The sequence below is a fragment of the Ursus americanus genome, chromosome 3 (genome assembly GCF_024610735.1).
Source record: "Ursus americanus isolate L20-20 chromosome 3, mUrsAme1.1.p, whole genome shotgun sequence".
Taxonomy (NCBI): Eukaryota; Metazoa; Chordata; class Mammalia; order Carnivora; family Ursidae; genus Ursus; species Ursus americanus.
The window spans coordinates 49,955,183-49,971,329 of NC_142129.1; the positions used below are offsets into that span (position 1 = coordinate 49,955,183).

The following is a 16,147-nucleotide window of genomic DNA, read 5'->3' on the forward strand; positions in this document are numbered from 1 at the left end:
GCCTGCTTCTCCCTCTCCCTCTGCCTGCTGCTTCCACTTCTTGTGTTCTACCAAATAAAATAAAATCTTTCAAAAAAGATTTTATTTATTTATTCATGGAGACAGAGAGAGGCAGAGGGAGAAGCAGTTTCCCCGTGGAGCAGGAAGCCCGATACAGGGTTCGATCCCAAGACCCTGGGATCATGACCTGAGCCAAAGGCAGACGCTTAACTGACTGAGCCACCCAGGCACCAAAATAAATAAAATCTTTAAAAAAGTAAATAAACGCACAGATCTGGGACCCCTGTGTGGCACAGCTGGTTAAGAGCCCGACTCTTGGTTTCCATTTGGGTGGTAAGTCTCAGTGTCATGAGATAGAGCCCCAAGTTGGGCTCCTCACTAAATGGGGAGTCTGCTTGAGATTCTCTTTCCCTCTCCCTCTGCCCCTCCCATTCCTTGCTCTGTCTCAAAAAAAAAAAATACATCTTTAAAAAAATAAAATAAAAGCACAAATCACATTATACCAAGCCCTTGATTAAAATGCTCTAATGACTTCCCAGCTTTCTTCAAATAAATTCCAAACTCCCTATCAACCATGGCCCTATGTTGTTTGGTCCCCACTTTCTTGTCTCCATGGCTCTATTTGATCTGACCCTACTCCTTACTTTGGGCTGCCTACCGGACTCTGCGGAATCTGCCCCCATCTTCCCTTTGACCCCGTCCCATTCTTCCCTTCTTGCAGTCACACTCTTCTACTTTCTGTTCCTTAAAGATGTCATTTTTCATCTTAATGGTTTTGCTGTGGCTGTTGCCTCCTATCTTTGCAGAGCTGGTTCTTTCTTGTCATGGAGGTCTTAGCTTAGATGTCCCCGACTGTGTAGTTGCAACCAGTCCCAAATCATCCTGTTTCATTTTCGTCATTTTACTTATCATGCTCTTAATGATCTCATGTCCATATTGTCTATGTCCGCCCATCTAGAGTGTTCAAGTGTTGTGAGAACGGTCTTTATCTGTCTTGCCTATTGCTGTAATACCTATACCCGAAACTATTCCTGATACAGTATCAGTGAATACATGATTTCATGTACCTTCCTCTGGAGGTAAATAGAGGGGGAGGATATAAAAATATGAACTCAGTCTGCCCTCTTGAATTAGAAGGTTCTGCAATAGTTTGAGTAGTTGAAAAAGGGTTAAAACTAATGGTTAACTGAGAAAACACTAAATAAAGGCAACATGGAGTGCACTTTCTAAAAGGAATTCATTATATGGCATTCTCTCAATAAAGCACAGAGCTCTCCACTGCCTGGCTTTTCAGTTTACTTTAAGTCAAGTGAACCATAACTAAGTTGGGAGCTTCATTATAGTTGCATGGTTAAAAGCACTGTCACCTCCAATGGTGTGTTTTAAATAAAAAGCAAGCTTCCAGAACTTAATATCTGCATTAATATATTCCATGGTCAGGGATTAAGTTGAGTGGGAAAGGGGCCAAACTCATCTCCCCTTCCTCCTCCGTTGCACACAGCAGAAAGACTTTCAGTAGCTAGAACCAAACTTTCCAGACATGAACTGTTCTTTTCATCACAGAGCTCCACTGACCAGCACCAATGGACTCTCTCATCTCATGCAAGAATGTAGCCGGGTGGATTAATCAAAGGAAGAGGAATCTCTCTTACTAACATGTAGACATGCAGACAGATTATAGTTAGTAGAAAAGGGAGAGCAGAAGACACTCTGCAACTTGTTCCTTAAATATATAGCATAAATTTGGTATGACCCAGGTTTCATTTTCACATAGCAGCTATGTATTCAGAAGGGCTAGTATTAGTGGTACACAGCGCCAAGCACTGCACTTTAACCCTTGCCTGGCTATCTGATGGAACACAGGGCCTCCTGGCCCCATGAGTGTCCTCTTCATAACCAGCTTCTAGTGTCTTCTTCCCTCAGCCCCGAGGAGTGAGCAACTAAATCATAGTGTGCTGATGCTATGTGTAGAGCTTGGGGAGACTTTGGGCCCAGAAATCCCCATCACCCTGACATCCTGTGATTTTTCTAACACCACTTGATGATGGGAATTCTGTTGTTGTTCATGGTCCCTTATTTCATTTTATTTATTTACAGTATAGGGTTGCTATTGTATTGCTTATTGTTATCTACTATGTATTTTACTGTTGCTCACAATTCAACCCTGCATGTCTCTTGTATACCCTTGCTACCTACTTGTGCTCCCTGGCCACATTTTGACATGACATGGGAGATTGTTAAAATGCAGACCCTTATTCCCGCTCTTGACTGACTGAATCAGAACCTGCATTTTCCCAAGATCCCCAGGTGACTATTGTGCCCATTGAAGTTTAAGAAGCACTGTTTCATCCATCAGACCTGTCCCACACCATGCATATGGCAGCTACCAAAGCCCCTATACTGTTCACAGCTTGGCTCGGAAGCCTTCCCCCATCTTCTGTTTCTGACCCTATGGCTTGTTTTTCTTTATGTGGCCTCACTGCTTATATATGGAATCTGACACGACTTCTGGGGCTTTGACCTTTTCTTCCCTCCCTACACAGGATGTAGATTTTTCCTCTGGTTCTACCACCAAGAGCAGCAGGGACGGATATAAGAAAGCAAGGGAGATGAGAGAGGAGCAGAATCCATTTTAAAGTGTCTCAAGTCAAAGCAGTTTACAACTTTCCAGGGATACAAAAGGAAGTCATGTCCCTAGGACTCAGGAACCAGAGCTGCCCCAGAGTGCTCAGCAGCAATCATTAACAGACATTTACACCAGTGCTCCTTGGTCAATGTCCTTCAGCTACCGTCTAACCCAGCTGCTGTATTTCTTAGATCAAACTGAGTGAGAGAGAGAGAGAGAGAATCCGATGGCTTAGTCTGGCCCATGAAGTGCTTCTCTGTGCAACAGGGGTATGCTCCAGATGGGTCCAATCAGCTGTGGTTCAGGGTGAGTTTGTAATGTACAAATCCCCACAGGTAGGGTTGGGGTGATATAGGTTCTCTGAGATGGGGAGGTGTTGGGGAAGATTAGCATCTCTAATACAATACCTTAAACCACAGTGAGAAAGAAAAGTATGTACTGAGCTTTGGGGTAACTTTTATTTCTCAAGGTAAGCTGGCCTATAATATATCCTTAAACTTCTAGGCTCACTAGAACATGATGCTATTTAACATGGATTCAGATGTATTTATAATTGTCTTATGAAAGTATAAAGCAGATTTGATCTTTAGTCATGATGGGTATATCATTTAAGACAGTGTACAACTAGAAACTCATCTATAATATAAACAATCTATAAATGATATAAATGACCTGTGGGAAAGTGTCAAACACATTAAAATATTCAGTTCAGGTTTGACTCAGAAGATGTTAATATTCCATTTCAAAGTTTTAAATAAGTACAATTCTGGATCAGTCTATTTCAGTAGATGTCTTATTTAAAACTTTTGGTTTAGTGAAGAAAAAAATATGTGTGGGTTGTGTTCGGAGTTCTGTCAGTAAGGATGGTCCATTCCTGTTTTTGTATACAGGCTCTTCCCTGCAAGTTCTAGATGTGTATACAGTAATACAAACAGGCCATAATTATAATTCTCTAAAAGCAAGGGGAAAAAACTTAAAGCCCCTCTTGTTTTCCCTGTTGCCAGATTGGTTTCTAAATAACCCATCTTGATTAACGGGTTTTGCGATATTTTAAAACTCTTTCTAGTAAGAGAGTTGCCAAACTGTCCTTGGTTAGATGATTCCAGTATGTTTTCCCCATGGGACATTCTTCCATATAATTACCTGCAATTCCTCACATGGCAATTTACATTCTTGGTCTTGTTTTCAACAGCTTGGGAAAATGACTGGTTATTGTCTTTTGTCCATTGAATTGATGAAGAAAGTCAGCTTTCTTAAGTCTAAGATAAATAACCACACTTTTGAGTACAGAGTCCTAAGTGACAGCAGAAGGTATGGACAAGCCAACTTGTCCTCAGTTGGATGCCCAGGTGGCCTCAGAAACCGCAGGGATGAGGTTACAGTGAATCTGATAGCCATACTTTAACATAATGTCGGGTAATTTCAGAGAAGCTGCCCAACACACAATTAGCAAGCTGAAGACCCACGAAGAATTTGTCTTTGATGAAAGGATATTGCTCCACCTGAATGAGTACCCATGCAAATGGAGACAACCGAGAATGACCCATCTGAGACGATGTAAACCTTCGTTAGCAATAGTATACATTTGCCATATTTGTTAAGTGAATGGGCAGTGGGAAGAGCGGTGTCCGCATATTTATAAAACAGAGGAGAAAAGACTTAGAGTGAAATAGGACTGTACTGACGTAGAATTCATGAGAATTTGGACAGAGAAGTTTAATGTTTACCTTTGCTCACGTAGAAAGAAAGGAGACATTTCAAAGCACGTTAATAGGACATAGGGAATTTTAGGGGACATGTTTAGCTTGCTCAAGAAAATAAGCAGCTCTGGTTCTTCACATCTGATATGCAAATCTTAAGTGATCCTTCTTTTTTTTTTTTAATCGAAGTATAGTTGACACGTTCCGTTAGCTACAGGTGTACAACACAGTGATTCCGTAAGTCATTCTGCTCACCACAAGTGTAGCTACCATCTGTCACCATACAATGCTATTGACTATGTTCCATTGACTATATTCCCTATGCTGTACCTTTTATCCCCATGATTTATTCATTTTGTTCCTTATCTCTTAAAGCAACATTGCCAGGAATTTTATGTGGGGCAATATTGTTAATGATGTACTTAATAATTCTGTGCTTAAAAGTAATAGAATATTCTAATTCAGATTCTAATTTAATGAATTCTTGTCCACTTGCTTCATTTACTTAGACTTTACTATATTGATGTTCTGGGAAGAAGTGCTTGAAGACAGTGGGGTAAATTTTTTTTTTTTTTTTTAGAAAATATAACCTCACTAATAGGGAATCTCTTCCCAGCCTGATCTTCAAGGAGAATGGAGTAAGTGAACATATGCAGCAAACGGGATTTTTTACAAAGAGCCACTTTGGACTTAGGTGAACTAATGTCACCTTCCTTGAGTATTTACCCAAGTCCTCAAACTTTGAAAAAGGGACAATGTCTAGTCTCGAAGACTAGCTTGGATTTCTTGAGACAGGAAGGCAAAAGGTTTCATCACAAGGCAGGTTTATACAGAGGCAAGCTCCATGAGCCTGACAGAAGTGGCATCTGCTGTCAAGGTCTTCACTCTTCTGAGCTCACTCACACTGCCCTCATTCCCCAGGGAATACAGCTGTCCTGGCCGGGGCAGTGGCCCTGTGTGGTCAAGGCTGGCTCAGGCTATAGCACTGGCTTTCTTCTGGCCCCTGTGATCGTTCTGCTCAGAGTGGAGGAGTCTTGGTGACAAGATGCCACCCCATGCAACCCAGAGCAGAATCCTGGCTCTCCAGAACTGCACGGGGCGGCTAATCTCTGGGTCCAGGGCTTCATCTGTTTAGGGATTCAGTACACCTTCCTTGAAAAGTCTGACTAGCAAGATTTCAGCCCAGTCTGCCTTGAGGGAGTCTCTTTAAAATGCTATTTATAGTGCATAATCAACATAATCCTATTTGCAAGTACAGTATCATACATAATGAACCATTTGATTTGCAAATTTCCTAATGCCATTAATCTGACAACTTGTGTGCCAGGTCAGACTGCCTGAGCAGGCGGTCTTCACTGATAAAATCTCAAGGCTGCCACCTTGGTGGTTTATGTACAGTGTGCTGGTGTGGATTACAGGAAGGGGATAGTCTGTAAAGGGAAGTGTTCCGTGCACCCCTGGTTGGGCCTTTGGTAGCTTGCTGCAGGCATCAAGGGTATAGGATGAGGTGCTGGGTAACAAGGTTCTGTTTCTGAATTGGCATCTCTGGGTTGTGTGATTTTGGACCACTCAGCTTCTGAGGGGATTGGGCTAGTTGGATACTCCATGATCCTCTCCTCCAGGGCAACCTCCCCAAATGCTCTGAGTGACTGTCTTCTGCCATTCTCTCAGTTTTCCGTGTGTGTGCTTCTACCACCTAGCCCACAGGTGTTACACTGAAGTTAATTACTTAGAGTCTGTGTCCTTCACTAGGGTGCAAGGTCTGTAAGGGCAGGGACTGGGTCTCATTCATCTTCAACCCCCAGCACCTAGTGGGTAAGTGGCACGCAGTAGGAAATCAACACATTTGCTGATCTGAATGGAGGCAAAGTCTCTTCAAGCTACGAAAGCCCATGATTCTAAGTTAGGCAGTATTCAAAGAATCACAGAGAGAAGTCAAAATGGGAATGTATTCAGGTAATATTGGCTGGTAAATCTAGTCATAGACAGTGACCCAAAAAGTTGAGCTAATGATTCTCATTCTTAACTACACATCAGAATCATCTGGAAAACTTAACAACAAAGAAACAAAACAATGCTCTCTCCCATAGGGTTCTGATCTAATTGCTCATTGTTCTCACCATTTCCTTTTACCAACCCCAGACTCTTCCCCCTTGTCCCCTACCTCCTGCCCCCTGCCCCCATCCCCCTGTCCTCCTGTCCCCCTTGATCCTGTGTGCAGCCAGGGTTGAGGAAATCTTACTGCTCCTAACCTTACTCAAAGTGGGTATCAAGCTATTACTATCTATTGGAATTTTTAGCTTCATAAATAAAACATCAAAGTAATACATGCTTGTAGTATAAGAAACTTAGAAAGATACATGTAAGAAGATAAAAAAGATAAAAATACCTGTAATTTTAATATTCAGAGAAATTTACTTTTTTACATTTTGTTATATCTCCTTCCCAACATACATCTTTCTAAGAAAAACGTAGACTCTGTTTTGTAACTTGCTTTTTTTCACTTAGTAGTATATTGTAAACATCTTTTCGTGTCAATAAAAACATTTATTTGCTACTATTGATTTATTTTTCATAGGCAGAACAACTGAGTTGTTCTTCCCTCAACCGCTTTCTCTGCAGACCTAGATGAGGTGCCTTGGATACATTTAGAGTTTAAATTTGTTTTGAAAATAGTGTTGTTTTTCCTAAAATCTCAAACAACCATTTTCTACACAATGCATCTAGTAAGGAATATTTTCTACTTTTTGGCTATTTATTCCATTGTATATGTAGCTTTGCAGATACAACAGTAGTTCTGAAAATAAAAGATCATGCCAAATTGGATTTCTGTGATTGTGCTAACACAAAATAGCCTGCGCTTAGATACTAAATTTCCCTGGAGATTTTTCATAAAAAAATACAGGTTTGAATTCTGTACATAGGATATACAAAACCATGGTACTCAGATATCAAATGGTAGAGATTTTTATACGTAAACATAACACGAATAAACTTAGCATTTAACCTAAATTATAGTCTAGAAACAGAGCACCAATGAAGTTGTAACCTGAATCTTTGTAAAGAGTAAAAAGAAAAATGAAATAATTAAAAAAAAATCACCAGAGATACCTGTGGAAATTGTCAGATTATCCAAGCAACCCCTGAATCTCTTAGAGATTCTGAATCAAGACATTTTTCTTCCCCCATGCAACGCCCCACCACCCAGCACAAAAGTTTCAGAAGCTCTGGAAACCACCTGCTGTACCGCACCACTGTTACTAATACTGAGACAAAAGAGTAACACAGAGCAGATTTAATCTGATCTTTCCCAGGGTCACCACTTGCTCCCTTGGGGAATATGAGAAAGTTCATAGAAATACCATCCCCCAGACTCACCCAATGCAATGTCCTCTGCTTCAGTATACATTTATCCTTTGCTTATTGTCTTTCATACATTCCGGAAAACCCTGCCACTGAGTTGAGTGGAAAGCTGTTAAATGGAAAAGTACTTTCACTCATTTTAATGGGAAAAAATTATGGTTAATTTCATTCTAATCCAGGATCCCTAACTACATTTCAGATGAATGACAAAAGACAAATTATTTTACGTAATATACAACAGTGTGACAGTAAATACAGGTAATTTGTAGATGAAAAGTGGTGAAAGTTTATCCAGGGAGAGAGAGAAGCCTGGAGAGCAGGTGGTGCTGGGCAGAGGATGGGTGTCAGGTGACTGACGCAGGCAAGGTTGCTGAGGCTGAGGGTGCACTCACACTGCATTTAAGCTAAAACTAAAGCACCCAAGAACACCTTTACGGCAGCATAAAGGTGAGAGGCTTCGGAAACGTGTGCAAATGGTGTGTGTGCACCACCGACTGAAAATTCATAGAGGCTGCAACCTTCTCATCCCTGTCACGTGGCACACACAAGAGCAAAATATTTCTGGTTCATCCAAACATAGGGCACAATTCACATTTGTTCCACATGATACTAACTAACTAGAAACTGGTATACTGAGTAAGTGGACATGTGGTTTTGGCTGAAACTGACTTGTTGAAATAGCCCTTCTCATGGTGTTTATCTAGTGTGTTTTTGAATGAGAATTGTATACCAAGATAAAAAAAAAATTAAAGAGGTGCCATTGCCTGAAAAATGGTTTAATTTTTCAAAAGCCATTATGGTGAAGTGACATTAACTGAAAGTCTGTCAGGTGAGTCTGGACAAATACGCCCTGGTCAGAGCCGTGTTTTGGTCCCTTAGAAGTGTGTAATGTTTCATTTGTATGGGTCATTTCACCCATCTAGATAAAGTCCAGGATTTCTCATAATGAGTCTGCTTTTTAATTTTCCTATTTTTAATTTCCATTAAGGAGAGTTTACTGGTAGCTCAAAAATTTGAGTACAAGATGGATTTAAGATAATTGTGGAATGTATAATGAATACCCAAAAAGGTTATTATAAAAAAGCACACGGCACTTACTATATTTTTCAGGAATAGTTGAGTCTCACCAAATGGCAGCAATCATTCACTTTTTCAGCCAGTCCCTTTGTTGCAATGTTAATAGCTCAGTCATATTTGCAGTCGTTTCCGTATTTTAGGCATTAGGCATTCTATTTTGCTAGAGCGTGGGAAACTTTGAACATTAGGAAATACAAACTCCTGAGGTATGATTTGCTAATCATTTGACATTACTGTTAATCAGAGCAGCACCTTTAGTAAGGGGATGAACGATGTATATTTCCAAGCACAGAATAAACCTCTGGTCTTTTCATTTAACAAGTGTGATTACTTTGTGTTAACGAAGTCAGAAAGAAGCAGCAAGGAGTAATTTTAATTTTGCCATTTCCTATATGGGAAATAGGAAATAATATGGCTTATGAAAAGAAAACATTAGTAAGACTCAAAAATAAAGCATTTTTTTCACAGTCCAAGCCACCTACCAATCTCCTACAAATCCAGCTAGAGCTACAAGGGAAAAATGGCCTCCGGTGATCTGTTTTTTTGGAGGGGAAATGGGGGATGGGCTTGGAGGGCAGTATATTTTGAAGGTCTTGTCTTGCTACTCTGCATTTTTACCTTGAATTTATTGGGTGTGTGCTTTTCCTCTCTGTGATACATTATGCACTCCCTCTAGTGTCAGAATTTGTATATGATCCGAAACCCAGCTTGACAAAGTGCTGCTATAAACATTAGAGTAAGGTTCAGTCTCCTAATTATGCCATATTTCAAAGATATTAAAGGCCACCTAATAACATGAGGAACAGCCCTGCATGAAGATGCTCTCGCTCAGAAAGAGAATGCATATTTTAACCTGTGTTATGAGGAGACTTCTTCCAAGGTTTCCTCTCCTCCTCAAAGTGTCTATAAATAAGCTTAGAGCATTATTAAAGCCTTAAATTCCTTTAATAATCTGAAGTATTTATTAATTCTAAATTCTGTAGCAACAACCAAAAAAGAAAAAAAAAAAACCCACATAAAAACAAACAAAACAAAACAATCCAAGCAGAGATGAAAGAAAATCTCAGCTGGAAAGGAAAGCCTATGGGAACATCATAAAATGTGTTGTCATCAAGATTTTCAGGACCTTATTAGCTATTTTATTTCCATGTTTCTTTTAGGAACTGGGAGCTGTAATGGTTGTTGTCTGCTCCAGTCACATCCCACAAACTCTGCTGCTGCTGGCCTACCCAGCATAGATCCCCTTTCTTTTCCCTAAGACACCTCTGTGCTCATCTCTTCCCCACCCAGCCCAGATGTCTTGAGGAAAGCTGACAGTGTCTCTGACTCTGAATGACCTGTGGGTAATCACTTCCCTCTCAGTGATGGCTCAGAACAGCCATGTGACCCAATTTTGGTCAATGAGATGCACCAAGGAACATTCTTCTTCAGTCTTCTGGTCCAACTTTCAGAAGCGATGTTTTTCTTTTGGATGCTGATTTGGATGCTGGAACTACTGCAGCCCTCTTGTTACTCAGTTTGAGAAAGAGGCTGACCCTGGGGAAGGTTAAGGGCAAGAGAATCACAGGGTGATGTAGCAGATGCCCCCTGGACAAATCAGCTCCAGAGTGGACCCTACCGATGTACTTCTAAGTACGGGAGCCAATATATGCATGATTGCTTAAGCCAGTTTAATTTGGGGGGTTTTATTACTTACAGCCAAAATGATCTCCAAACTTACAACTATTATCATGTTTAATTAAGCAGTCTTCTTATATTGAAAACCCAATTACATATAAATCCAGTTTTACATCCATTTTTATGCCAATTCATGCAGAAAAATACAACACAGCATACGGTCAGTTGATGAGGACTGTATTCGTTATCCAGCATTGCATAACAAACCACCCCCAAACTCAGTGACTTGAAATAATAGCAAAAGCTTACTGTCTGTTAGAGTTTCCATGGGTCAGGAGTTTGAAAGCAGCCTAGCTGGGTGGTTGTAGTCGAGATGTCAGCTGAGACTGCACTCATCGAAGGCTTGGCTAGAGCTGGACCATCTGCTTCCAAGGTGGCTTACTAACACAGCTGGCAAGCTGGTGCTAGATGTTGGTGGGAAGCCTCAGTTTCTCCCTACATGAGCCACTCCCACAAAGCTGTTTGAGTGTCCTTAGGACGTGACCTCTAGCTTCCCCAAAAGTGAGTGATCCATCCAAGAAAGTAAGAACCAGGTGGAAGCTATTCTTTTTATGATACAGCCTCAGAAAACATATAGCATCATTTCTACCATATTCTAATCACTAGAAGCAAATCTCTGAGCTCATCCTACAATCAACAGAGGGCAAACAGGCTCTACCCTTTGAAGGGAGGAATGTTAAAGGACTTTAAAACTACCATGAGGACATTCATCTACAGAGAATATACTGGGGATCTTCTTTGAGCTGTTTGTTCCTTAGGTCTCTAGGGGTACAACTGCAATAACACAAACAGCCACTACTTTTCATTATCCGCGAGGCATTCTTTCTATATATTAAGCCATATAGTTTTCACATCACCTCTACGAGTTACGTGCTATTCTTATTTCATTTTACAATTATGGAAACTGAGTCACAGAGCATTATATAACTTGTCTAAGGTCCTATAGCAAGAAAGTTTCAGATATAAGATTTGAACCCAGCAATCTGGCCCCGCAGTCTGTGCTTTTAAACACCTCATCTTCTCTCCTTGCTGGTCCACACCTACAGGTATAGTCCAGGCACATTATTGGTAATTATATTTCACTGGCTCTCTGCCTTCTCACGAAGACCTTAGACCCCCACATAGTCTTTCCAAACATTCCTAGCAATTGCCAAGGGTTGTATAGTATGTACTTACGAGAGGCTATTATGTGGCATCAGCCATGCCTTTCCCTTCTCCTCTCTGGCTTCCTTTCAGGTTACCATTAGGTAAAGTATCAGCATCTCCCTCCACGTGGTCACTGTATAGAGGGGCATCAAGCCAAGCTGCTCATGCCAGTATCTCAGAAACAAACTTTTCCATTTTTATTTTTTTTTTTTTGAGTAAAGCAATAGAAGTTTATTAGATAAAGATACGGAAAAAGCTCTCAAGAGTGAGAGGGGTCCCAATAGGGTTGCCCTGTTTTTACTTCAATGATGCCCTGTACTCCCCTCCTCACCCCTCCATGTACACATCTCCTTTATTCCTGTGCAAAGCCCATTCTCCTCATGCCTCTCTGCAGAGACCCGCCCCTCCTGTTCTTAGGAAGAGTTCTCTTGGAGGCTTTGTGCTCTTCATGCAAGCCAACTCCAGCAGACCTTCCTCACTGGCTCACCAGACATGTCTGGATGGCCTGAATCCCGGTGGTAGACAAAGCTTAGACCCAATAAGAGATTTCTATCACATTAAAAAAGAAAAAAGAAAGAACTACAGATAAAATCAAGTTTCAAGAAAATGGGGGTATTCGTAAGTAATTCTCAGGTATATATAACTCATGGCCTTGCACTTAAATAACATTTCTCATTGGACACATTAGACATTTTAGATATGCCAATTAGTTTCAGATCATCCCATCTCTAACACATGCTCCTAAGGGTTCTTCAGAGAAATACTCCTTGAACAGCTACTGTCTTCAGGCACAAGCCAACACAAGGAATCCAGCATGAGCAGACACACATGGTTCCTGATTGCACAGAGGCTAATTCAGGGGGGTGGGTAATGGAAAGGAGACTGCTATTTACAGATCTTCTGACCGAGGTGGGAACTTGTGGCTGTGAGCAGGTGACTGAATCTTTTAACTTCCAGATCTGACACATTTCACTGAAAGTAAACCAGGAGGTCCGCTGAGGTTCGTCATTGCAATTCTGGCTTGAAAGCCCCATATGCCTCACAAGGGCATCAACACAGAAATTCCAGGTAGATTTTTTAAAAAGACCACCTGGGAAAGAGGCATAGATTTGTCTTCAGCTGAGTAGGGGACCAGGCTCCAGCCCACGTCAATTTCTCTCTAATTTACAGCGTTAATCATCTGCGCCACACTAATTACCACCTGATTACTGCTCATGCCTGTCTGGTACAATTTTAAATGGTTTCAAGTCCATTCACAAACTGGCTGCCCAAGAAGCTACTTAGCTCCTCAGGGGCAGGGACTTACCTTTCTCTTGGGGGCTGGGCTCAGGCTGGCTCTGCAGGGCACCCTCCGTGAATGTAAATGGAAGCTGCTGCCCCAACAGGCCCCATGTGTCTCTGGCTTCCCTAGGGTGTTCCTTCCCCTTTTCTTCTTCAAACCCATCACTCCAGACTTGGCCTTCTCACCCCAGCATCCTCCTTTTGCCCCCACCCCCTTGGAGCCTGTTTCTGTTAACTTTTCTCAATCCTCTCCCCAGTTTGAAGGTGACCTGCTTTCCATTCATTCACACAGTACGTGTTTACTGAGTGTTACTATATACTGGGCACTGTGCTAGGTACTAGGGACACAAAAGCAACTAAGATGTGGCTCCTTGCCCTAAAGGAGATTATAGTCCCATGAGGGGGGAGATATAAGTGAATCTGGGATTATAGGATCACATGACAAGCACCAAGACAGAGGGAGGTGCTTGGTGTTGTGAGAGCCCCTGGGAACGGAAAGTAAATCAGATGGGAGCACTAAATCAGACTTCCCAGGGATGAACATTTTAAAGGAAGAATTTGTGATAAACAGATGACCCTGAAATATTCAAGTTTCAAGAAGCCTGAGTAGCCTAATCCAACTATCATACTACAGATGAAGAGAGAGACCTTGTGAGGGGAAGTTCGTTGTCAACGGTTATACCCCTGCTGCTGGCAAGGCTAGAGCTAAGAGTATGGTGTAGCCCTATTTCGTGGTAAGGGGGTGGGGTGGATGGGCGATGAGGCTACAACTCCAGTCTGGAGTGAAAATGGAAACAGGAAAGCAGTTAGTGCAATAAGTCAGGTGAGAACTGAGAAACAGATGGTGGTGGCATAGACCAGATGGAGGGGGTAAAAAGTGGTCAGATTCTACCTACATTTAAAGGAAAAGCTCACAGAATTTGCTCATGGTCTAGACAAGGTACGTGAGAGAAAGAGAGTCCAGGATGGCTCAAACGTTTGGGCCTCAGCAATGAGAAGCTTGGTTTTCAACAACTAAGATATAGACAACAGTAGAAAAAAATAGAGGAAAATGAAGAATTGTTTAGAACACGTTAAGTTGGAGATGCCTATTACATATCCAAGCTGAGCTGTACCTAATTGGCAGCTGGATACGCAAGCCCGGCATTGGGATGGAGATACACATTTTGGATGCATCAGCATGTAGATGGGATTTAAAGCCATGAGAAGATGAAATCACCTAGGGAAAGACAGAAGACAGAGAGGAGGTCTGAAGACCCAGCTTTGAACACTCTAGTGTTCAGAGTGGGAAAGATGAGAAGGAACCAGCAAAGGGGGCCTCAGAATGAGGGCTCATAAGGTAGGAAGAGAGCCAAGGGACAATGGCTTCCTAGGGTCATGCTAAGAGCATATCTCTAGGAGGACGAAACAGTCTACTATCAAATTGATGAAGAATAGTTGGGAGACAGGCAGGGACAAGCCCCACCCCCCCACCTCCCTAAGAGGAAACCACCCTTAAAAGGATCTTACACCACCCTGGAAGGAGCCCTCCACCCTTTCCCATTTGATAGGTAGGTGACAGAAACCTGACTGGATGTGCAGGGAGGGCTCATGAGATTAAAATAGCCAGTCAACAACCCCATAAAACCCCCTAGACTTAGAAACTCTGGTGGCAACCCTCTCGTGTCCCCTCCTTCCTCAGGAGCCTTGTACTATCACTTTGCTATTGTTCAATAAAACTTGCTTTGCTGCCCATCACTCTGTCTGGTCTACCTATTTATTCTTTGTAGCAGTGTGATCAAGAATGACAGGCACCGACAGAGAAAAAAATCCTGTAACAAAATCATGCTGATATGTTTAATTAAATGATTAGTGAGAAATTCCCATTGGCTTTGGCAAGATGGAGGTCACTGAAGATCTCAACAAAAGCAGTGTTGGTGGAGAGAAGGGGACAGGAGCCTGAGTGGATTCAAGAAAGAACAACAGCCAAGAAAATGGAGACAGAAGACTCTTCAGAAGAGTTTTCCTGTAAAGGGCAGCAGAGAAATAAGACAGTATCTGGAGAAAGATGTAAAGTCAAGAAAGTCTTCTTAGATGAGAGATTACATCCTCTTTATGTTTGATGGGAATGATCCAGATGAGGGGGTGCCACTGTTGATGCAGAAGAGAAAAACTACACATGAAAGAGCTACATTAGAGTAGGAGAGAGGGTGGGCATGAGTGCTGGAGCAGTGGGGTGGTCTTGGACGGAGTCATGGGTGAGTCACCATTTTAAGAAGAGAGAAGGCCAGTTCAGGGAGGTAAGTGTGTGGTTCTGGTGGAGAAAGTGTGTGGAAATTTGTTTCTGATCATTTCTGTTTGCTCAGGGAAGGAAGCAAAGAGAGAAAGTGGGGGCGGTTTTGGATGTCTGAGAAGAGAGGAAGAACTTTTAAGAGTCGTTTAGGAAATGGGTTCTATAACTGACTAGGACAATAGACAGGGACAACAAGACAACATTAGAGTTTTGTGCTCATGTATTTACAATGAGGCAATCAGCACAATTGTGTATCTTCCTTCTGTCACATTCAGCTATTTGGGGACTTGTGTGAAATAAGCTGAGGGTTGGATTTAACCAGGTGTATTAACCATATGTTTCCCAGATTTGACATCTGGGACCTTGCTAACACTGGAGAGACAGCCCCTCCCAGGGCTGCCAATCCCTAAAGATAGTAAAGGACAGCCCCCCCCCCCCCAACATGTCTTTTGTATACAAACCAACCAAGCGAGAGCCCACACCCTAACCACCTTGGGTACAGGCTCTCACACCCAGGGCCACTAATCCCCTTATCACTCAAGGGCAGATACCAGATTACTAGGGACAGCCCCTAGGCCGCACAGCCCTCTGATATTACTCAGACTGGCTAATCCTAAACCTGCTTACCTGCCTCACTCATTCTTTCCTGTGGAAACCACAATCAAGGCTCTTGCTCATGTTTTCCCCCAGCTCTCTCCCTCCTGACCAATCCAGTGCTTCCCTGTGGGATTGCCCCTGTGACAGAGGGTGCCCCCTTCTCTTGGCATCTGTGAAACAAATTGTCTTTTCAATGGCAGTCATCTCCTGATTTGTTGACCTCACCACACTGAATAAGAATAAAATGTACATTTTAAAACATGAAACTACGTTTTGCCTGTTATGGGTCAAGGGGGTGAGTATAAAGATGGGCCAAGGAATCTACACTGGAAAAGAAAGAAATTCAGCACATAAGGGATAAAGGGACAGTAAAAGGAGTAGGTAAAGTCAATAGATTGGGGGTCTGAG

The 16,147-nt window shown here is 42.1% G+C and overlaps 1 long non-coding RNA gene across 4 annotated transcripts in view; it reads right to left on the reverse strand.

The window, feature by feature from the left end:
- The window catches only part of LOC123789166 (uncharacterized), a 248,153-nt gene that overhangs the window by 142,620 nt on the left and 89,386 nt on the right, over positions 1-16,147 (reverse strand). The window lies entirely within an intron of this gene.